The sequence below is a fragment of the Mastigoproctus giganteus genome, chromosome 12, assembly GCF_048544385.1.
Source record: "Mastigoproctus giganteus isolate SK-2022 chromosome 12, ASM4854438v1, whole genome shotgun sequence".
Classification (NCBI taxonomy): Eukaryota; Metazoa; Arthropoda; class Arachnida; order Uropygi; family Thelyphonidae; genus Mastigoproctus; species Mastigoproctus giganteus.
The window spans coordinates 107,156,594-107,179,595 of record NC_143586.1 but is presented as its reverse complement, the minus strand read 5'-3'; the positions used below and the strand labels follow the sequence as shown (position 1 = coordinate 107,179,595).

Below are 23,002 nucleotides of genomic sequence, written 5' to 3'. Positions count from 1 at the left end.
GTTTGTCAATGATATATAGGTATTTTGTTAGAAGAGACAAGGAGGTGATTATCCCTTTGTATAAGGCACTTGTCAGGCCAAACCTTGACTACTGTATACAAGCCTGGAAGCCTCATTTTAGGAAGGATGTAGATTTGCTAGAATGAGTATGGAGAAGGGCAACAAGATTGGTGAGAGGAACAGAGGGGTACAGTTATGAAGAAAGGCTTGAGTTCTGCTAGTTGCAGCATCTGGAGACTAGACACCTGCAAGGTGATCTGATTTAGCTGTATAATGCCTTGAATGGTTTGAGCAGGCTCAGTGCTGGTGGTGCCAATACTTCCGCTTGCTCAGACTAAGAACCTGAGGGGGCAGATTCAAACTGGGGAAAGACAGTTGTAGAATAGATGTGTAGAAGTTTGTCTTTAGCCAGCGTGTAGTTGATTGCTGGAACAGACTTCCATCTGTTGTTGTGGAAGTTGATAGCTTAAATAAATTTAAGGCTGAACTGGGCAAACATTTTAAGTGGCCAGATGGGTGAAATGGGAAGGGGTGTTTTTTTTTTTTTTTTTTTTTTTTTCTGATGGGTGAAATGGGAAGGGGTGTTTTTTTTTTTTTTTTTTTTTTTTTCTGATACTGTATAAGCTTGCTTTCTTGCATCATATGCCTCAACTAATGCTAAAGCTCAACCCCTCGACGTGGGCACCTGTACGTGGTGAGGGGACCTCCCAGTGATGCTGCTGGGCTTCCCAATTAGCATCACTGGGATCTAACGCCCATACCTTGGTTCCAGGGTTACATCTTTGGAATCTGGCGTGTGCAGCCGTGCGCCGCGACTCGTGGAATTCAGAAAGAGGGATCCTGGTGGTTGAGGGGCCCAGCATTAATACACCACTTTGACCCCTGCTTCGACAAGACAGGTGGTCCTGGACCGGCCCAACTGGGATCAATCGGCGGGTGGTTCTTACTGCTAGGGTCAACTGCGTTCCAATAAATCTCCCTCCCTTTGGTCCTGGGACGGGATCAAGGCTTATTGGAAACGTGGGTATGGTGCTACTAAGCTAACTTGGCGTCTCACTCATGTACGCAGTACCTGCTAGTTCACGAGTGGGCGTCCCCTCATAGGGCTCCGTGGTGGGTGAGGTACTTAGGGCATCTGAAATTTTTATTTTACTCATATGAGTAATTTAAATCCAATTTCTTCTGGGCCCCTATCTAATTAATCGATCGGATGAGAATGACACGAATTCTGCCAAAAGAGCCAGAACTGAGGATAAAACACCATCTATAACACCGCTTTTCCTCATTCTACATTCTACTGGAGAGCAGTCAATTGGGAAAATGTCACCCTTCTTCATCCAGAAAGGATTAGAATGATTGGCAGGATCACCAAAATCTGTAAAACAGCTGCGTTCTGGCGATCTTTTAGTCGAAGCTTCAAGCACAAAACAAGCAAAAAGAATCCTGAACGCGACATCCATAGGAGGAATACTGATCAGCGTAACACCCACAAAACTTTGAACTCTTCACGAGGTGTCATTTCAGAATGAGATCTTCTTCATGTCTCTGAAGAAGAAATCTGCTCTGAAGTAAAAGACCAAGGAGTGACGGCTGTCAAGACAATATCAGTGTGGAAGGATGGGAATCTCGTCCCTACCCAAGTTCTCATCCTAACATTTAACACCCCACGGCTTCCAAGTTCCATCAAGGCAGGGTATTTAAATTGCCCAGTGAGGATTTATATTCCAAACCCACTGAGGTGTTTTAAATGCCAAAAATACGGCCACTCACAAACGGCTTGTAGTGGTAACCCTGCCTGTGCTCGATGTGGTGCGAAAGATCACGAGAGCATGGAATGTTAGCTTCCAAACCGATCTGTATAAATTGCTAAGGAGAGCATCCTGCCTACTCCAGAGCATGCCAGCGGTGGAAGGATGAAAAAGAGATCCAAAAATTGAAAACAGCTGAATATCTCCTACCCAGAGGCTAGAAAACACATAGAACCAATAAATAGCGGGAAGCCTTCATATGCCCAGAAGGTTTCTGCGAAGTGCACTATCGGTACGCAAACTGAGATGACACTGTACCACCGAGAGTCATTCACTCTGATTTCTCGCTATTTATTGAGTTCACAAAAGCCCACCAAAAAAACGCAGTCACATAACTTCCTCCACTATTGCCACTCCTATATCCGTACCTCCTAGTGCTCCACCACTACCAAAACTAAGTGGGAAAGAGCCACCAGTAATAACAGAAACAATGGATGTTGAGGACAAGGAGGTACCGTATGAATCAGTCTTGGAACTCTTTGTGGAGGAAGAAATGTACACTGGACAGCATCCATTCTTCCCCAAAAAAAGATAAATCCAAGACTGACAAAAGTAAGCCCTCAGCACCTCGGAAGCCGCCTGACGGACCCACCAAGCTAAAATAATGGCTAAATTCCTACAGTGGAATTGTCGTGGATTCCGGGAAATACTGATGACATCAAGGCCCTCCTGCAAAAGCAAGAGCAGGTTTGCTTTTGCTTGCAGGAGACATATCTAAAGGCAAATGATGATCCCACCATGCATAACATCAAAATTTTTTGTAAGGATAGAATTGTGGATGGTCCTGCTCATGGAGGAGTGGCTATCCTTGTGGGCAACCAGACCCCAGTTCAGTACTTGCTACTTACAACCAGCATAGAGGCTGTTGCAATTCGCCTTACAGTGGAATTTTTATTAACCGTCTGCTCTATTTATTTGCCGCCTGGGACTGACATCTCCCAGGAAGACCTTGATGATCTTGTAATGCAGTTGCCTCCCCCTTTCTTACTTCTCGGGGATTTTAACAGACATAACATCAATAGAAGGGGACGAGTCATAGAGCACATGCTAAATGACAATGACCTTTCCCTTCTAAATATTGGAACAAACCTTCTTCCACATGCCTACCTGTACGTTTTCTGCCATTGATCCCTCTATCTGCTCCCCTTCTCTACTCCCTTCACTCACTTGGGAAGTGGAAGAGAACTCATACGGAAGTGATCACTTCCCTGTGATAACCTCATTACACAGTGGGAGACCGTGTCTTCCTTTCAGGTTACCACGGTGGAAGACTGATCAGGTTTCAACCTCAGTACCGTCAGTCAGGAGCCTATCAATGATGCAGTAATGTACATCACAGAAAATATCGTCCAAGCAGCTGTGAATGCCATCCACAGCTGCTTGGTACAGGTAGGCATCTTCCACATGTCTACCTGTATGTTTTCTGCCATTGATCTCTCTATCTGCTCCCCTTCTCTACTCCCTTCACTCACTTGGGAAGTGGAAGAGAACTCATACGGAAGTGATCACTTCCCTGTGATAACCTCATTACACAGTGGGAAACCGTGTCTTCCTTTCAGCTTACCATGGTGGAAGACTGATCAGGTTTCAACCTCAGTACCGTCAGTCAGGAGCCTATCAATGATGCAGTAATGTACATCACAGAAAATGTCGTCCAAGCAGCTGTGAATGCCATCCAAAAAACATCTGCCTGGTTTCCACCATTTCCCAAACCATGGTGGAATTCACAATGCACAACAGCAAAAAGGGCTCAAAACAAAGCGTGGGGAATATTCCGCCGATATCCTACCACGACCAACCTTATAGCCTTTAAACACGCACGAGCCAAAGCACGCTACATCCCCCGTCAGAGTCAAAAGGAATCGTGGCTCCGTTTTACTTCATTAATTACTCAGTCCAGTAGTACTAAGTTGGTCTGGGATAAAATCTGGAAAATGAAGGGAAAATATACATCCCACACTTCTTCAGTCCTAGATTATAATGGATGCACTATTGCAGATCCAACTGCAATAGACAATTCTCTTGGGGAAACATTTTCTAACATCTCTGCAACATCTTCGTATTCCCCAGAGTTCCTGGTCCTGAAACATAAAATCAAAAAACAGGCACTTAATTTTAAGTCTAAGAGCGTTTATCCCTACAACGGGTCATTCACTATACAGGAACTGAAAAGAGCTCTCATTCTTTCCAAAGAAAGTGCTGTTGGACCAGATGCATCCATTATGTAAGCATCTTTCACCAAAATCTATGGATCATCTGCTCCTTCTATATAACAGAATCTTTATTGAAGGGCAGTTTCCGGATTCCTGCCGCAAAGCAATCATTCTTGCCTTTGCTAAGCCAGGAAAAATCCAGAAGTCACTACTAATTATCGCCCTATTGCTCTGACTAGCTGTCTGTGCAAAATCCTGGAGAGAGAGAGAATGGTTAATTTTCGTTTAATATGGTATTTAGAATCAAATGACCTTCTCTCCAACCTCCAGTGTGGCTTCTGAAGGAACCGGTCCACTCTGGACCATCTTATTAGACTGGAAACATCCATCCAGGATGCTTTCCTAAAACGTGAACATTTGGTGCCTGTGTTCTTTGACATGGAGAAAGCATATGACACAACTTGGAGATTTGGCATCTTAAAAGATTTGCATAGCCTTGGTCTTAGAGGGCATCTCCCCATTTTTATTAAAAACTTTTTAGCCAATCGATCTTTCCAAGTTCGTATGGGATCCTCACTCTCTCGTTCCTTTAGTCAAGAGGAGGGAGTACCACAAGGATCAGTTTTAAGTGTCACGCTTTTTGCCATCAAAATCAAAGTAAATTCCATCACAGAACAACTTCCTCCAACTGTAAACAGTGCCCTCTATGTTGATGACTTTAGCATATTTTGTCAGTTGTGCAACATGACTGTTATTGAAATACAACTGCAAAAAGCCATTGTTCGCCTAAATTCATGGGCACTGTCTAATGGATTCAGGTTCTCGCTGCAGAAGACCGTTTGCCTACACTTTTGTTATAAGCATAATCTCCATCCTGAACCTGAATTAAGGCTCGGACAAAATGCTATTCCAGTAGCAACGGACACAAAATTCTTGGGACTTGTATTTGATAAAAAGCTGGCCTTTCTGGATCACATCCGTCAACTCCGCACAAAGTGCACAAGAGGCCTGAATATTCTGCGCTCTCTTTCCTCTACATCTTGGGGTGTGGATCGATGCACCCTACTATGCATCTACTGTGCATTTGTACGATTGAGACTAGATTACGGATCTCTGGTATACAATTCGGCCAGAGACAGTGTACTTCGATGGCTGGATCCTGTCCATCATCAGGCTCTGCGTATCACTATTATAGCATATCGAACATCTCCTGTCCAGAGCTTATACGTCGAAGCAAACAAACCACCGTTATCGCTTCGACGTAAGCAGTTGTCTCTAAAGTACGCTTTAAAACTGAAATCCCTGCCAGACCATCCTACGTGGCCATTTGTTTTTGAGCCACGATGGGAAAATTTGTACAACACCCGTAAGACTGCCAATCGTCCTTTTGGTATTCGTCTCCAAGAGCTACTCAAAGAACTTAAGATCAAGGTAGACAAGATTGCCCAAACACCAAAGCAACCCCTTCCACCCTGGTATGCCCATGTTCCAGCATGTGACTTGTCCCTTAGAAATTGGGGAAAGTTGGGCACTCCATCATCTGTCTACCTGCAGCTTTATTCAGCACACCGATCTGAACATTCTGACTTCGCACCAGTTTACACAGACGGCTCGCAGTCGGAATCATATGTGGGATCTGCTGCTGTCTTTACAGACACCACTACCTCGGAGCAGATTCTCTCTGAATGCAGCATATTTACTGCAGAGCTGCATTCTATAGAGTTAGCCTTGGATCACATTAGTAAATGCCAATACCAACGGTTCATTTTATATTCTGATTCTCTCAGCGTGTTACAGGCTTTAATAACTGTGAGATATATAATTCTCATCCAGTTGTGTCTTGCATTCAGCAGAAGTTTCACTTTCTCCATGAACTTGAATATGATATCCGCTTCTGCTGGATTCCCAGCCACATTGGGATTAGGGAAATGATTTGGCTGAAACCGCAGCCAAATCAGCAAATTCCAATAATAATCTAATAATCGCTGCCTGTCAGTCCCCTATACAGACTACAGGCAAATAATACACCAGAAGATACACTCCGAATGGCAGGATTCGTGGAATAGCATTAGCATTAGCATTATCATTAGTAGAGGCATATGATGCAAGAAAGCAAGCTTATTCAGCATCAGCCAAAAAAAAAAAAAAAAAACACACACACACAACACTCCCATTTCACCCCTCCGTTCGTTCGAAATACCTGTCCAGTTGAGCTTTAAATTTGTTTAGGCTATCAACTTCAACAACAAGTGATGGAAGTCGGTTCCACCAACCAACCACCCGCTGGCCAAAGGCAAATTTCCGCACATCTATCCGACATCCGTCCTTCCTCAATTTGAATTTATGCCCTCTGAGGTGATTATTCTGAGCAAGATGAAGAATCCCATTGGCATTGAGCATGCTCAAACCATTCAAAGCCTTATACAATCTATCAGATCACCTTGCCGGTGCCTAGTCTCCAGACTGTAATTTGCAAAACTTAAGCCTTTCTTTGTAAGAGCAACCCTTTGTTCCATTCACTAATCTTGTTGCCCTTCTCTGTACCCTTTCCAGCAGCTCTACATCCTTCTTGAAATGAGGCCTCCAGACCTGTATACAGTACTCAAGATGTGGCCTAACCATTGCCTTATACAAGGGAATAATCACCTCCTTATCCCCGCTAGAAAAATTCCTGTATATCATTGACAAGACACCATGAGCTACTCTTGCAGCTCGTCTGCACTGCTCAGAGAACTTCATATCTGCCTGCACAATTACCCCCAGGTCCTTTTCATTCTCCACCACTGTCAGTGTAGTACCACAGAGTTGATACGTTGCTCTGGGGTTACTGTTTCCCATATGTAGTACTTTACATTTGTCAATGTTAAACTTCATTTGCCATCTCTCAGCCCATCTGTTCAACCTTTCCAGATCCTGTTGCAGCAGCATAGCGTCAGTAGTGTCCTTAACAACCCTGCCAACCTTTGTATCATCTGCAAACTTGGACATTAAACTTGATATCCCATCATCAATATCATTCATAAACACCGAAAACAGCAACGACCCAACACTGAACCCAAAGGAACTCCACTAATAACATTAGTCCATGTTGAGCAGTGTCCATTGATTACTCAACCATCCCCTTATCCATAGCAACAATTTGTCTCCAATGTCTCCAACAATTTGTCTCCAATTTGTGCAGCAGTCTTCCATGTGTAACAGTATCAAAAGCCTTTCTAAGATCCAAATATATAATATCAAAGTTATTCCCTGCATCCAGTTCTTTTGTGACTACATCATAGTATCCAATCAAATTGGTCAGGCAAGACCTGCCCTTAACAAACCCATGCTGCGTCTGAGCTATAACTGAATGTCTAGATGATCCTGCAGTGCATCTTTAACCAGTGCCTCCATTAATTTACCTGGAACAGAAGTTAAACTAACAGGTCTATAATTACTTGTGTCAGCCTTTGATCCTCCTCCTTTGTGAATTGGGGTTACATTTGCACTTCTCCAGTCTATGGGTACCTCCCCTGAGTCCAAAGAAGCTCTCATAATTATGGCTAGGGGTTTGCTTACTTCCTTTGTTGCCTCCTTTAATATAACTGGATAGATCCCATCCACCCCAGGTGCCTTTTTTATGTTTATCCTCAACAATCTCTCCTCCACTTTCCTCTCAGTTGTTACAAAATCATCCAGCTCACTGCCAATGTTTACTTTACCTACATCATTCTCCTTCCTGAATAACTCCTCATGCGTGAATGTAGATGCAAAATACTCGTTTAGATTGTTAGCCACCTGAGCAGGATCCTCAACTGTTGAACCATCAATATCCAGTGGACCAATCTGATTCATCCCTTTCCTTCTTGAGTTTAAATATGTAAAGAACTCTTTTCTGTTTTTCTTTGCATCCTTTGCCAAGGATTTTTCGTAGTCTGCCTTTGCCTGCCTAATCTCCTTTGTGACTTGGTTACAGACCAACTTATATCTATCATAGGCTTCCATGTCACCCATTAATTTGTATGTATCGCATGCATTTTTCTTCTCTGCCACATGTCTCATTAGTTCATCTGACAACCATTTAGGCCTAAACCTTGAACAATATTTCTTAGTTGGTATGTAAAGCCTGGTAGCCTCCAAGATTAGTTCCTTGAATGCTTCCCATTTTGAGTTTGCTGTTGGTAACATCATCAGTTGGTCCCACTGTATAGAATTTAAATACTGTCTCAGACCATCATAGTCGCCTTTACGAAAACAAAAACCCTTCCCTTTACCTCTGATGGTAGTTACCTCCTTGAGTAAATCCCACTTCAACACACTGTGATCACTGCCACCTAGTGGTTCATTTATCTGCAGATTCTTAATGCATGAAGAATCACTACTGATAATCAGATCAAGAGTATTGCTCCCTCTTGTTGCCTCACGGATAGACAGACTACGAATAAATTATATCGTATAAAGCCTGTAATTGAACCGTGGCAGTCTAGTCTGCGCAGGAATCATAAGGAGGAAGTTGTTCTTGCCCGGACCCACATAGGATATAGTCATTTGACACATTCGTTTTTGCTGAGGCCTGATGATCCTCCTATGTGTGAGTCCTGCGACACAATTTTATCAATCAGACACATTTTAATTGACAATAACCATTTTATCACTTTTAATCATCTGACTGAGCCGTATACACTCAGTCAGATTTTATCCGACAAACAATGTGTCTGCTGTTTTTAGCTATTTTAAATCAGTAAAGGTTTTTACTTGTATTTAAAATTGACATGTTATTGTTATTTCTTTATTGATTTATTTTTTCTACATTTTATACCTTTGTTATTTTATATCTTGACATGGTGACCTAAGTAATTAGGTCAGTGAAAGTTTAAATTTTTATATATCACCTGGTTTTGGTGCATTATAGCCTTAGTTGCTAATGCGGCAATAAAACCCAACAACCAACCAACCTAACGTTCAATTCCCATAAGGATGTTGTTATCCATTCTGTAAACCTGCAATTTTAAATCAAAATGGCAGCATTTTCACAAATTTTCAGAATTTCAGTTCATACAGGGAATATTAAAACGAAATGTCTTTGAGAACTGACACAAGCACTGTATGCAATCTTGATTATATTTAAATTGATTTCAAGAGCAAGAGGTCTTGAAATTTCTTTGCTCTTGTTATATGGAGTGACATTAGTTATAAATAACTGTTACTCCATATATATAATAATATAACAAATAGTATTAGTTTTAACAAATAAATTAACATACAGCTCTAAATACCGTCTACATCAGTGGTTTCCAATTTTTTTTTTTTTTTTTTTTTCTTTTTCTGTTTTTTTAATAATGGTACACTTAAATAATTTATTTTATTTTGTGTCACCCCTACTCAATTTCTTGCCTGTTAGGTCCAATTTTCTCTCTCTCTCTCTCTCTCTCTCTCTATATATATATATATATATATATTGGAATTGTTTATGTTTCCCAGATTGTTGCGTCGCATAGGTCGTTCATGGTCTGCACCATATCCTGCAATAACTATACCTCAAAGTAAATTCTCTATTCTACAACTTTAGCCTCCATTACTAACAACTTAACTTAGACTATATTAAATATATATACATACTAGTCACCACTATAAATGACTATTAGGGGCCTTGTGCTAAGATACACACATATCTTAGACTATATTGTTAAAAATAAAAAACATAGTTCTTTTATATTATATATTGGAATTGTGTTAAAACACATTTAGGTTTAAATATTAAATGGTGTAAATATTGTAAATATTGGCTTCAGCATTAATGCTATTGTCTGTGGACAATTAGACATTACACGTGCATGGTTTGTATACGTACTTAACTTATTTATACATTTATGTTTTTAATTTGTTGTACTACTTGGGAGCATCAGGTTTGTAGTGACCCAACCAACCGCTAGTTATATTTAAACGTAGCCCTGGTATGGATAGCTTTACATAGAAAATATAAGATACATAAAAACAACAAAATTAATGAAATTTTAAAGAAAGCTGGAGAAATTGGCAAAAGTTAGTGAAAATAAATGAAAATTAACTTTCTTCCTCATAGCCATAACTCTGCTACTCCTCAGGGCTTTGAGCAGACATATAGCCATACTAGAGGAGTGTATTATACATACCCGTTTCTGTAATCTCTATACCAGTTTTGCTGGGTTAATTACTTGGTGGATAATTTGGAATTATAAGAGTATTCTTATAGAGTAAATGTACTTATTTTTATATAAGTACTTAATTTTAAATAAACGGTGGTTTACGTATATTACAGCAAACTGTGATAGGAAATACATACCCGAGAGCTTTGAATCCTTGTGACTGACATTCTTAATATAAAAAATAATAAAAATAAAAAAAGTAAAGCTAAAATAATGCCGATAGAATCCTGTAAAAAAAAAAAAAAAAAAATTAATGAAATTCAAAAGAAGGGAAAATAAGAAAATAGAAAGTTCACTGTATGGTGTATTTATGTCAGTTGAAGCAACACCAGATGGGGAAGAAAGAGTGTGAAGTTTTCAAAGTGAACCGTAACCATGTGATGGGGAAGTAAGCTATTAAACAAATAAATATTTATAATATTTAAAAAAATATGTTATATGACAGTTATTATAATAATATAATTACAATTCATAATACAAATTATATATACTTATATAATAATTTTATTCTTTATATAGAGGTGCTAAATAAAATCAATTATAGATCACCACAAAATTAAAAATATACTGTACAATGGATACCATACACCTTTTTTATAATGAAAAAAAAACATAAATTTAAAAAAAAAAAAAAAGTTTAAGTAACTTAAACCCAAATTACGTGGCTCCCCTGGAATGTTGTTGCGGTACCGTAAAGTGCCGTGGCACCCCGGTTGAAAACCACTGATCTACATAACTGAGAATTTCATTATGCTGAGCAGCAGTTGAAAAATTCCCAGATAATGTTATGTAATGTTATTGGAATGCAAATAAGCATTCTAATAACATTAAAGGATTGTATTCTATATCAGGGAACTGGGTCTGGATTATTAAATCCACACTTGTGTGATTCTAATAGATATTTCAGTTGTAAGTTTTACTGTGTTTGATATGTCAAATATACCATGAGCCAGCTGGACATTTAACATCCAGGAGGAAATATAGAATGAATGTAAAATTGTATTACCTTATGTATTAATTAGAGAAAAAAACATTAGGAATTAAAATATTTAATTATTACTTGATGATGCACTAACTTAATTTAATAAACTAGAATAACAAGTTATACTTTTTTAAGATGATATTGAGTGCAACTTAAAATTTAAATTACTATCACAGATGACGCCTAAAAAAGATTACATATTCAAATGTTTGACTGGAGAACCTATTAAAAAATAGTTTGTTGAATTATATTAACTAGTATAGGGAAAAAATCACATATTTAGATTTAACATTATTTTTATATTCTATAATATTTTAAACTGAAAAACTTAACTATACCAACGTAAGTTAGCTTTCTGGCTTAATTTGTAGAATAAGAAAAAAAAGTTTTTTGTAATGATTTTAGGGCATTGCAAAAATGCAAGCAACATCATTGAATAAGATCCTATTATTATTTAAAAGGCAGAATTGAAATACAATAAAATCCTGTTACAACAAACTGCATAGGGCTGCATAAATCATTTTGTTCTAATGAATATTGCTGAAAATTATTTTAAAAAGAACTGTTATTTGTTTAAATAAATTCTGCTGCACTTTAATAATATATAGAAGTAGTTGTTTCTGCTTTATTTTACTTAACTATTAATTTTAAAATCAATAATAAATAAAATAAAATGACTAAACACATGTACTACCAAGGTAACGGTAAAAAATATTTTGTTCAAAGTGTATCGAATTGTATCATTGAAAGCTTATTTTATTAATAAGATATAATACACATTCAGAAATGCAGCACATGAGAGATACAACTTATTGCACTACATTAATATAGGAATTCTACTTTACTGCAACTGAAAATATGTGGATTCATCTTGCATCAACTGTGATACTCTTTCTGCTGATCTAGTGAATTGATTACATGAATGTAAGAGGAAGAGGTTAAATCATGAAAACGTGAGGCTTGTTTCACTCTACTGCCTCAGTTTTGCTTTTTGTATGTATGTATGTTTTCTTTGATTTGAGCCTTTTTAAAAAATTTACTCTACAAAATAAAGGGGGAGAATAATTACATATACCATTTTATTATTTTTTTTTTTTTTTGTTGCGAAATGGCTGCATGCTATGGGCTCAGGGAAGCATGTGATTCATTCAAAAATGTGGGAAATGTAATATTGAATTCTGATTTGAGCCTTTTTAAAAATTTACTCTACAAAATTGTACAGGGAAATAGAGTGGACCAGTAAATCAGAGAGTCTTATAATGGGGGATTTTAATTCCCCAGATATTGACTGGAATTTGGGGGCTGGTCACTCACACACTAGCAAGGCTTTTGTGGATTTATTGGATGATTGTTTTCTACATCAGCATGTTCGGGAGGCAACTAGAGGGAGTAATACTCTTGATTTGATTATCAGTAGTGATTCTGCAGGTAAATGAACGACTAGGTGGCAGTGACCACAGTGTGCTGAAGTGGGATTTACTCAAAGAGGTAACTACCATTAGGGGTAAAGGGAAGGGTTATTGCTTTCGTAAAGGCGACTACGATGGACTGAGACAGTATATAAATTCTATACAGTGGGACCAACTGATGATGTTACCAACAGCAAATTCAAAATGGGAAGCATTCAAAGAACTCTTGGAAGCTACTAGGCTTTACATACCAACTAAGAAATATTGTTCAAGGTTTAGGCCTAAGTGGATGTCAGATGAACTAATGAGACATATGGCAGAGAAGAAAAATGCATGGGATACATACAAATTAACACGTGACACAGAAGCCTATGATAGATACAAGTTGATCTGTAACCAAGTTACAAAGGAGGTTAGGCAGGCGAAGTCAGATTACGAGAAATCTTTGGCAAGGGATGCAAAGAAAAACAGCAAAGAGTTCTTTACTTATGTAAACTCTAAAAGGAAGGGGATGAATCAGATTGGTCCACTTGATATCGATGGGTCAACTGTTGATGATCCTGCTCAGGTAGCTAACAAACTAAATGAATATTTTGCATCGACATTCACACATGAGGAGTTATTCAGCGAGGGGAATGCCAGAGGTGTATTCAACTCTGGCAGTAAGCTAGAGAATCTTGTAATAACTGAGAGTAAAGTGGAGGAGAAATCGTTGAAGATAAATACAAGAAAGACAAGAAAGGCACCTGGGGTGGATGGGATCTATCCAGTTATATTAAAGGAGGCAGCAAAGGAAGTAAGCAAACCCTTAGCCATAATAATGAAAGCTTCCTTGGACTCAGGGGAAGTACCCATTGACTAGAGATGTGCAAATGTGATCCCAATTCACAAAGGAGGATCAAAGGGTGACACAAGTAATTATAGACCTGTTAGTTTAACTTCTGTTTCCGTAAAAATAATGGAGGCACTAGTTAAAGAAGCACTGCAGGATCATCTAGACAAGACTTCAGTTATAGCTCAGACACAGCATGGTTTTGTTAAGGGGAAGTCTTGCCTGACCAATTTGATTGGATACTATGATGCAGTCACAAAAGAACTGGATGCAGGGAATAACTTTGATATTATATACTTGGATCTCAGAAAGGCTTTTGATACTGTTGCACATGGAAGACTGCTGCACAAATTGGAGCAGTGTGGCATTGGAGGCAAATTGCTGCTATGGATAAAGGGGTGGTTGAGGGGGAAAAGAAAGAGAGTGGTAATCAATGGACACTGCTCATTGTGGACTAATGTTATTAGTGGAGTCCCTCGGGGTTCAGTATTGGGTCCATTATTGTTTTCTGTATTTATAAATGATATTGATGATGGTATATCAAGCTTAATGTCAAAGTTTGCAGACGATGCGAAGGTTGGCAAGGTTGTCAAGGACACTACTGACACTATGCTACTGCAACAGGATCTGGAAAGGTTGAGCAGATGGGCTGAGAGGTGGCAAATGAAGTTTAACATTGACAAATGTAAAATGTAAATGTACAGTGGAAAGAATGAAAGGGACCTGGGGGTGGTTGTGCAGGCAGATATGAAGTTTTCTGAGCTGTGCAGACGGGCTGCCAGAGTAGCTCATGGTGTATTGTCGATGATATATAGGAATTTTTCTTGCAGGGATAAGGAGGTGATTATTGCCTTGTATAAGGCAATGGTCAGGCCACACCTAGAGTACTGTATACAGGTCTGGAGGCCTCATTTCAAGAAGGATGTAGAGATGCTGGAACGAGTACAGAGAAAGGCAACAAGATTGGTGAATGGAACAAAGGAGTGCTCTTATGAAGAAAGGCTTAAGTTTTGCAAATTACAGTGTCTGGAGACCAGGCACCAGAGAGGTGATTTGATAGAGGTGTATAAAGCCTTGAATGGTTTGAGCATGCTCAATGCTGATGGGATTCTTCCTCTTGCTCAGAATAATCACCTGAGAGGGCATAGATTCAAATTGAGGAAAGACAAATGTAGGATAGACCTGAGGAAATTTGCCTTTAGCCAGCGGGTTGTTGGTTGGTGGAACAGACTTCCATCCCTTGTCATGGAGGTTGATAGCCTCAATAAGTTTAAGGCTCAGCTGGACAGGTATTTCGAACGAACAGAGGAGTGAAGTGGAAGTGGTTATTTTTATTTTTTTTTTATTTTATTTTTTTTTTTGCCTGATGCTGCATAAGCTTGCTTTCTTGCATCAAATGCCTCTGCTAATGCTAAAATAAAGAGGGTGTTGTGGGGGAATAGTTACATGTACCATTTTATTTTTATTTTTTTATTATTATTTTTTTGTTCTGAAATGTCTGCATGCTGTGGGCTCAGGGAGCATGTGATTCATTCAAAAATGTGGGAAGTGTAATATTGAATTCTTTTGTCTTGATTTTTAAAACTTCCAACACCCACAATCATATTTACAATTTGGACTTCATACTGAGTTCCATTCATAATTTTCCGAAAAATAATTTTCTTTTGTTCAAAACCAGTATGGAAAACAAGGGTGGGATTGATTGCTGGAGCGAACTTCCGTCTGTCATTGTGGAAGGTGATAGCTCAAATAAATTCAAAGAAGAACTCGACAAACTTTTGGAATGAATGGATGGGTGAAAAGGGAAGGGGTTTTTTTTTTTTTTTTTTTCAGTTGTACCCGAATGGTCTTTGTACTTACATATTTTTCTTCCATATTTTCCATATTATGAACACATTTGGGAGAAGAACAGTGAAGAAATTCAGATTTATAATTGCACCTGAATGATCTTTGTACTTGTATACATATTTTTCCTCATCTTACTGTAAGATATTAATAATAATTAATTAGTTTTATCATATACATCATGATAATGCATTTATATTTGTGGACAGTTCATATTAATTGGAATAATATTGGAGGAGTGCACCATGAAACATACACCACATTTAAATAAAGATAATAGGCTTATTTACATATATGATAAGGTGGAAACTATATTTAACAACCAAGTTCCATGATTGTTACACAATTGACGTGCATCATCTCTGGAGAACATTTGTTTGGATTAGATTTTATTTTTAAAATAAAAACATAATAAACAATTGAAATATATATATATATATATATATACACATATACATGTGCACTAATGTAATGTCTTGTTTACAGTACAGATGCTTGTGAGTGACATTCTTAATCCTTTGTCATTCATTTCACTTTATATTGTCTTGAAGAATGAATTATGATATTGATAATATATAGTAATTGTAATTAAGGCAGTGGTAATTATTAACCTTACCTTAAAAGATTATAATACTTGGCACTGGTATTGGAAGATGGGATTTAATCAGACATCTAGAAAGTTGCATATTTGAATCTGCCTTTTCTGCATGTTACATAAGAGGCAATAAAGAATAATGCGTATCAAATTGTGTGTGCTTATAATAAGCATGACTATAGTAAGCTCATTGATATTTTACATTCTTCAATAATGTAATTTTATATGTCTGCTCTTGTTATTTCCCTTTCTTTGAGCATTTCTTTATGTTCATAGGAGTGAAGCTGCCATTATATAAAAAAAGAGTGACCATGGTTATCCATTGCAACACTCCCTATTCACCCTTTACTGTTGTCAAGGGCATCGTGTATTGTAAGTCACTTGTGTCTGCACATACCTGGATCTCCAGCATATTTTGTTCTGCATTAGTGCATCATAACTATTAGGTGTCACCATAGTGTTTATTAAAATTGAGAAGTTAGTCATCCTCAGAACAACTTACTGTTAAGAAGGATCAAAGTAAAATTTTGGAAAAGAAATTTAAAGAAGACACCGTTATTTCAAGTATCATCTCAAGTTATCCATGGATTCATTGCAAGAATGCAGGATTTGTTCTACACAAAACAGAAGAATACAAAATATAGCTTAGAAGTAGGAACTCAAGTGAAGCATTAAGGACAGCTGCAATTTTTTTTTTTCTCTTACACTTTTTTTAAATGATATTTAGTGTGACTTCTGGTTATTTACTTTTATGTTCCTATATCCTAGAATGTAATGTGATGGTTGCTTAGCATCATTAAAATAGTTACAGTCAGAAATGTTGTTGTATATTTTTTTATGAACATTTTCAAAAACAAAGTAATGACTGCTCTTCTTATACTGTAAAAATTGTATATATTTATCTTAAGATATACCTTCCAATATATGAATGACATAAAATTGCTTGAAAATATACTCCATGTCTGACTTTATAATTAAAAAGAACTAAACATGCATAAAAAATAATTTATGTATTGGTAAAATAAATTTTATTGGAATTTTTTTATATATTTTTTAATCTCTCTCTCTCTCTCTCTCTCTCTCTCTCTCAATGTTGACTTTAATTAAAATTAGAGTGAACTGTGTTTATGTATCAGCCATATAAATTATTTTTCTGTTGCAGTCATCCTGTTCATTGTCTCATAAAAAGTTAGTCATCATTTGTCTAGATCGTTTAATTAAATTAAGAACATTATATAGCGATTGTAACTAAAAATACCCTAGAATTGTCATAATATAAAATTTTTTTTAAAAAAGTAATGAAAATAGCTCAGGTGTTAATTAATAATCTACAAATTTTTTGTTGTACTGGATTGTTCTCTCTTTCTTCTTTTCTTCTTTCTTTTTTTTTTTTTTTTTTACGTGAAATTTAGCATTCTAATGTGATATAACCAATTCACTCTCCATATCAATGTGTAAAATGATTTTGTAAAAACAGACATCAGATACTAAGTACACATTTAATATATTACTGTTAAGTTTAGATTTTGCTCTCACAAAATCTGGAGAAGAAAATTACGTGACAGACTGAAATTCCATAACTATTGTTTATTGTTGAACTGTGCTGAAAAAAAACTTTTGTAGCATAAAACTATTATTAATTAATACTTAAAACTATATTAACATTATTCAAGTATTTTATATATATATAATAAGTTATCAGGAAAAAAAAATTACACTCCAAAGGACCTACCCAGTCCTGCAGTTATTACTATTCAATTTCACAAATTTGAACTGCCATGTCAAAATTAGGCCTAGGAATTTTATCATAGCTGTTTCTAAATTTGTAGATTTGCATTGTGCAAAACCAAGACATAGTTATATTACTAAGAAACATTATAATGTGCATATAAAGAATGGTAACTAAAGTTCCTGCCCATGATGTTAAGAGAAAAAGGCCCATAAATTGTTCAATAAGGTAGATTGCAGCCCCTGGTGATTTTCTATTGGAAGTTAAAAGCACTAGCTCCATAAATATAATGGAAAGGTACAACCATGGCTGAGAAGTCAAGTGCGTGTATAGAATTATGCATGCTATTGATTGAACAAGTCACTTCTTAAGTTCAAGAGCATCATTGGTTTAGGTAGAAATGTGGTTTGGGGGAAGGGATTTCTCATCCCAGAAACTGGTTTTTCATTCCACATGCCTATTTTGATATACTAATGCCTCGATACAACATCTAAACAATTTCAATATGACTATCAACTATGCACATAAACCAAAAAATTCAGGAAATATATTGCTGAAAGATCAGAGATGTGGAAAGCAGTTGTGGCACGTTAGCATACAAAATAGAAGAACATTGTACAGTGCAGACAAGATAAAAGTTGAAGGGTGAAGGGTGTAGTATGAAATGAAGTGTTTAAATATACAGTACACACACTGAAGTATACTCAGCTCCTTAACATGTCCTCATGCATGGCCTTCACTACACTTCTCAGATTCCCACACAGCTGGCAGAATAGAGGCAGCAGGATTTTTCACTAGCAGACATAGATGCATTCTGGAGCAAACTGTTTGTTACCAGGACAAGATAAGTACAGAAATTGAAAGTAAGTGTTTAGAAACTTTTGCAGTAAATTGACATTGCCGCCACATCCACACACGTGATCAGAGGACTAATCATGTTATACAGGGTATAGACCAGTTCAGGTGTTGTCAAACTTGCATGGTGAGTCTCATGTGCACAAGCTGCATACTGGTCATGCTCAGGAGGACCATCACAGTATGCTACAGAAGTATTAGTCTGCAGTGGATTGGAAATAAAAGAAATTGGTCCTTCACCACATATAGTTTGAGAAGTACTGGTTTAGAGCATCACAATAGGTTCAACTGGTGGACTTTTTTAGCTGCTCACCTTCAAAAACTGTTTTAAAACTCTACCTTTGAAATATAAGGAACTACCATATATTCCAGCATATAAGTTGACCTTGCACTAAAACATGGTCAAAGCTCAACTAATGTTGAGCATTATTTTGTTATTAATTATTATTAATAACAATTAATAATACAAATATACATCTTTGTTCACCATCTAAAATCCAAGAATTTGTTCTTCTCCATCAGAAGAAAATAATTTATGGAATTCACCAGGATTTTTTTTTTTTTTTTCGGGTTTACTTTTCTGATGTTTTCAAGATTGTCCATTTATTATAGCAACACCTTTATATTGAGGCATTAGAGAAACCATTTGAATTTCAGTACTAACAAGCAACAAGTAATAAAATACACACAGAGCATCAATAACAGTGATGTGCATCATCATCACCTATACCTTCAATTTTGGTTCCATGATCAATGTAAGGGTGTACTATATATATATATGTATATTTTTATATATTATATTATTATATATATATATATATATGTGTGTGTGTGTGTGTGTGTGTTGTTTGTTTGTTATTTTGTTTTTAGGAGCATTAGCAACTAAGGCCATATTGCTCTCCGTCTGTCTGTCTGTGTGTGTTATTTGGTTTTTAGGAGCATTAGCAACTAAGGCCATATTGCTCTATGTGCGTGTGCGCACGCTTACTGTTTTCTTTACTGTGTACTGCACAGTGTAATAAAATGTGATCATGTAAACTTTGAAAAGATGGAACAATAAGTGAAAGAAAAAGTAGACAGTGGGTCTTAATTCATATTTTACTGCAGTGATCTCCAATATCTTTTGTGCCTATACACACATTTGAAAGTTTTAGAAAGAGTGATGGGAATCAACCACTCATTTTGGGCATAAATAGCCCAATTAGTGCAGAGAACATCAAGTCTAATAAACCACAAAGTGTGAGAGAAAATATCAGCATCGTGACTAGTGATGCTGCTATTTCCACGAATAACAGCAGACTGTTATATTAGGGCCACCCAAGAATTTCCTCATCTACCTATATGTATTTAATTTGCATGTGGTGTTCTGTCATCAATTTGTCTTTTGCTGTAAGAAAAACTTAAGTTTCCAGGAGGTTAACTTTGCTATCCTCACCTGAGACTGGTTCAGCCATGGAATGAAAAAAGCCTTAAAACGTCCCTTGTATCGTTGATGAGATTCAAACACAGTCCTTTCCCACCTGGTATGGGGGGATGGTTATTATATCCACTGTTCTACAAGTGAAGATTTAGCATGAATAGCATTGATGTGTCTTTTGAACTTATCGCCTTTGTTATTCATTGACTTCTTCCTGCAGGCATACAAAAAAGCCTTGGTGGGCACCATGGTGCCACATAGGGGACCACTGTTTTACTGCAGTACGTGCACTATGCAAGATGTGAAAGACAACTGTAAAAAATGTGTATTACCATGAATATATGATTAAGTATGAATTTCCAAAAAATAACCTATATGCCAGAATATGCAGTACAATAAAGGCACAGCTGTCTGACATCCATCTGGAAAGCTCACATAACCAGTGCATTTTAAAAATCGTATATTAAAAAGGACAGTTACTCCTCCTAACTAACAGTAGCAAATTCAAAATTGTTCACTTTTTGATATGACCTGTATTTTCAATGAACACAACCATGAAAAATCCATTTTTTTTATTAAAGGCATTTTTCATCACCTTTCTTATTTGGGAGTTTTAATTATTATCTCTGTTATTGTGTTGACTAACAAGTAGCAAAATACCAACCAAAAAACTGATATGCTTCAACATTTGTACATCTGCCAGACATCTTTCATGATGTGAAGTTAGAGAGCATAACAATTTGATGTGCTGCCATAAAACATAAAGAGCATATGTTTCAATCACTGTATTCAAGAGATGCCACTAGTTTTAAATTCTTGTTTTTCAGCATGTGCATATAATTGTCAAGTATAGGCTTACTTCGATTCTTTAATCTTGTTCTTTTTTTTTTTTTTTTTTTTTTTGATAACTAACAGAGATTTTTGAAAGTTTAAATTAAGAATCAAGGAAAACACTTTTGTTAAGTGGTACTGGGAATTTCAGCTGTGTGGACTGAATGGGCAAAAAAAGCACAAAACTGAAATTGTTCAGGAACTCACAGATCCTGTGTGACCAACTCTCAGTTAAGTTCTCTCTCTGTTTTTTTTTACGTGAGGCTTACAGACCTGAATAGAATGTTCCAAATGCGGGCTTACCATTATTTTATAAAGAGGAACAATAACATCTTCCTCACTGCTGCCAAAGGTCCTATAAATCACTGATAGTACACTGAGCTGGTGCAAGGAAAACTTCATGTCTGTTTCTGTAATAACCGCTAACCATATACATAAAACTTTCTCATGCTGAACCATCTTTAATTCCTTTCTCCCTACTCTATAAGTCACTTGTTGATTTCTTTTTCCCAAGTGCAGACTTTAAGTACAGTTAGTATTGCCATCTTTCAGCCTATAACTGATCTGAGTCATTCTGATGCAGCATAGTGCAGTTTCTTTACCATCCTATTTATCTTTGAGTTATCAGTAAAAGTCTGACAGCTTTCTCAGTACACCTTTATCAATATAATTAGGGAAGGTCAGAAATAAGATGGACCCCACCCCCCAACAGTGAGTCTTTGGAGTCTGTTGTTACACTAGTCCACCCGGAAAAATACCGATTTATTACCATCCCTGTCTCCTTTAACTCATAATAAACCCCTCACAGCCACAAAAGACATGATGCCTACTATCAGCTTAATAAGATGGCAAGCAGCAGGAGCTTTGATCTGCATGTGAAACATGAATATGGTCACTTTGAACTGCTGTTAAATAAAGTAGTGATATTATGTACCATACCCAAGCCAATACAGAGGCTTGGGTATAGTTGCCACACCTCAAAACTCTGCTTATATTTGTTTATGTCAAGTAGCAGCATTTGTAATCATTTTTTGGATCTTATATCTGGGATTGTTAATAGTCCCACCAGTTCAAAAGTGGAAGCAGAGGATTTTACTGCTGCACATCACTCAGACTTTGCCAAAATTTGCCACAGTTGACTCATACGTGTTGCTGAATATAAACTCCTTCAGCATTTTAGACTTCCAAAATCTTACCTGTCATCACTTAAAAGATGCCCACAAACAGACACTGGGGAGTTGTGCTTGCTTCTGTCAGCTGTGCTCAGAATACCATTTATTCCAAATAGCCAAATAAAAGGTATACATAACTGATAGGACAGAACTCAAAATGGCCACTGTTGTGTCATAGTGCAGGCTTGGGGCCGACCGGGCTAGCCGAGTGGGTAAAGTACCTGCCCGGCAACCCAAAGGTCGCGGGTTCGATTCCCGCCTCGGGCTTGGATCAAAGTACTGCAAAAACCTTGGGAGGTGCAATATGGCCACAGAAGCCGATGCGCCAACAACTACCAAATCAAATCACGTGCAGGCTTGGGCCATACAACATATAGCAGACAGCATGGTGGCTACACTAGGGTATAATGTGCACCCTGGATTTCATGTAACGACTGCTGTGATGGCAGGGGCAAAGGCACCAATTTCAGTGATGATCAAAGCAGCCATCACAACTCTTCTAGATTTGGGTTTGCTTATATACCAGTAGTTATGAGTGGTCTTATTTCCATTCACAGCTGCATTTTGGGTTTTTTAGTGTATTTATTTTATTTATTTTTTTTGCCAAGGAAGTTAAAGCTGTGAGGCATCAGTATATTGTATCAGTAAATTTCATGCAGGATAAAAACTGTGAAACTCCTCTTGCAGCCATAACAATTATATATTTCTACTAAACCATTAATGCTCTCCAATTGAGCATTTTGCCATGGTGTTTTCAGTACTGTATAATATAGTTACCAAGTTGACGCTGCTATGCACTATGAGATGCTACCAGGGAACACTGCAGTATAGTTTAATGAACAACTCACCATACTTTTTCCTATATACACTCGCCACTCCTACATATGTATCAAAACAGGGTCCTGAGATTTTCCTCTAGGTATGGACTTTACATGCCATCTTGTATATATTTAACATGTTTGTTTTTGGTATTGCAGTGATAACTTTTGAGCATAACTTACATCAAATTGCTTTAAAAGTAGTCTACTTAGGATTCAGTACTTCTTATTTTAATAACTGCCAATGTACAATGAAATGCATTTTTAAAATTTCAAGTCCAGAATTGAAACCAATACATAAACCATTAAAGTGAATCATAAACTTGCATAATATAAACAAAGAATGTCTTAGTGCTATTAAATAACTGTTTATCCTGATCAAAAATATGAAA

At 37.1% G+C, this 23,002-nt stretch overlaps 1 protein-coding gene across 3 annotated transcripts in view; it reads left to right on the top strand.

Annotated features, from left to right (window-relative positions):
• The window catches only part of Cpsf6 (cleavage and polyadenylation specificity factor subunit 6), an 821,382-nt gene that overhangs the window by 588,471 nt on the left and 209,909 nt on the right, over positions 1-23,002 (top strand). The window contains exon 17 of one of the 3 annotated variants that reach the window (XM_090386823.1): positions 16,065-16,487. The exons of 1 other annotated variant lie outside the window; for it this stretch is intronic. The gene's annotated coding sequence lies outside the window, so the exon portion shown is untranslated. Of the gene's footprint in view, positions 1-16,064; positions 16,488-23,002 lie in introns of those variants that run through there. One more of the 3 variants, XM_090386824.1, reaches the window with a different exon arrangement.